General features: G+C 39.1%; 1 non-coding gene across 1 annotated transcript; it reads right to left on the bottom strand.

Annotated features, from left to right (window-relative positions):
- Positions 1 to 899: 899 nt before the first annotated feature.
- Positions 900 to 1,032, bottom strand: LOC126021133 (small nucleolar RNA SNORA51). Its single transcript, XR_007499743.1, has one exon. It is a non-coding gene; the product is annotated as a small nucleolar RNA SNORA51 (small nucleolar RNA).
- Between the last annotated feature and the right edge of the window lie 1,186 nt (positions 1,033 to 2,218).

The following is a 2,218-nucleotide window of genomic DNA, read 5'->3' as shown; positions in this document are numbered from 1 at the left end:
TTTGGTTTTCTGGCCATACTCGGCAGCACACTCAGGGGTTATTTCTGGTTCTGCACTCAAAAATTGCTCCTGGCAAGCTTGTGGGACCATCTGGGATGCCGGGAGGGAGTCGAAGCCGGGCCCTTCCAGGGTCGGCTGCGTAAACAAAGCAAACACCTTACCTCTGTGCTATCTCTCTGGCCCCATATTATTACGTTTAACACTTGATGATTCTTATATTTTCTTCAAAACACTGTGATGGGGGGAAATCCACAAAAATACTGCAGTGGTTAAGATGCTTGCCTCACACAACGATATTCCTAGTTTTATACCCAGCACATACAGTTTGCTGGTCATGATTCCTGAGCCCGAGTCAGCAGTAAGCCCCAACTATCATTGAGTGTGGCATTCAAACAAAACAAAAACAAAACATTAGGGGGTGGGGTGGGATATACCCGTAGTGTTCAGGAGATTAGTCCTGGCTCTATTTTTAGAAATGAACAAACCTGGGTCAATTGCATTCAAGGCTAGTGTTTTACCCCCCTGTGGCTTCTGTAATGGGGTTTTTAATTGTGTTGTCAGTTAGAGATTGTTATAACGAGGTTCAAGCAATAAAAGCTTTTTTTTTTTTCTTGCCACACCCAGCCAGTGCTCTTGGCTCTGCGCTCAGAAATTACTCCTAGCAGGCTTGGAGAACCATATGGGATGTTGGGAATAGAAGCCAGGTCATCTACTTGCAATACAAATGCCGTACCCACTGTGCTATCACTCCAGTCTCTCAAGCAATAAAGTTTTACTCTTTCTACCATTGGCAGGAGCTGCTGTATAAAATGATGGTGTTTTACTTATGCCTGAAATACATTTTATATTTTTTCTTTTTCTAAACTTTTTGTTCGTTTTGTTTTGTTTTGGTGCCATTTTTTTGTCCCCCAATTCACAATACAGACCAGGCAAAGTGCCTGGGTTGAGGTGTATATGGCATACATTTACTGTACCTCCTCTTTCTATACAGTCAGTATAAAGAACACAGCCTGTGGTAAGAATTGGGAGGCCTTTTCTTTTCTTTTTTTTTGATTTTTTTATATATATATATATATATATATATATATATATATATATATATATATATATATATATATATATATATATATATATATATATATATATATAAAATCCTTCACCAGTGCAACATTCCCATGACTAATATCCCAAGTGTCCTTCCTCCCCACCCCACACCGGCCTGTACTCTAGACAGGCTTGGTGCCATGAATAGGGGTCACCTGGTTCTGTGCTCAAGCATCACTTCTGAGTTGCTCTGGGGACCACAAGGGGCATTTAGATTAAAATCTGGGTTGGTCATGTGGAAGATAAGCATCCTATTCTGTACTATCACTCTGGCCCCTCAGTTTCTTTTTATTATATAAAGATAGTTGAATGTAGGAAAGGACATAGTGTCTGAGGACAATGCTTCTGTTAAACATGGCTTTGAAGCTTTGTTTGGTATAGTGGCAGCTAATCATGAGAGGTTCTCTGAAAAGAAACATATTACATGGAGTGGGGCAAGAAACATATATCTGATGGCTTGCAAATGGGATAATTCCAAGAAAGTCAGATGCCTACTGGATAGGAGAGAAAATGCTACAGAAGACTCAATATTCAACCAACTGAAAAAACCCATTCCCTTGGAGCCAGAGAGATAGCATGGAGGTAGGCATTTGCCTTGCATGCAGAAGGATGGTGGTTCGAATCCCGGCATCCCATATGGTCCCCAGAGCCTGCCAGGGGCAATTTCTGAGCATAGAGCCAGGAGTAACTCCTGAGCGCTGTTGGGTGTGACTCCTCCCCCCAAAAAAAAGAAAAAAAAAGAAAAAAGAAAAAAACCATTCCCAATATGCACTTGAACTGAAATCAATTTTACTCCACTCAGGAAATCATCTGGCTACTTACAAGCAGAGTCAGAAGAACCTTTGGGGGAACTTTTTGATATTTATATCTGAAGAGGAGATCCTTTGGAAAATATAAATCAACAAATTAATGCTTAAAATTCCTATCTTCATTTGTATAAATGTCCTATTGAAACTCTGAAGCATGTGCTGTCTCTAAGACACACCATAAAAGCATTTAAAAAACAGTCTAAATTATACAACTTACTTTATTAATTTTTATTAACTTATTGATTTTATTAACTGTTAACTTTTTTCAAATAAATCAATTAAAACTGGTCATGTTTTAATACAGT

The sequence above is a fragment of the Suncus etruscus genome, chromosome 10 (assembly GCF_024139225.1).
Source record: "Suncus etruscus isolate mSunEtr1 chromosome 10, mSunEtr1.pri.cur, whole genome shotgun sequence".
Taxonomy (NCBI): Eukaryota; Metazoa; Chordata; class Mammalia; order Eulipotyphla; family Soricidae; genus Suncus; species Suncus etruscus.
The sequence above is the reverse complement of the archived record's forward strand: the minus strand, read 5'-3'. Positions and strand labels throughout refer to the sequence as shown.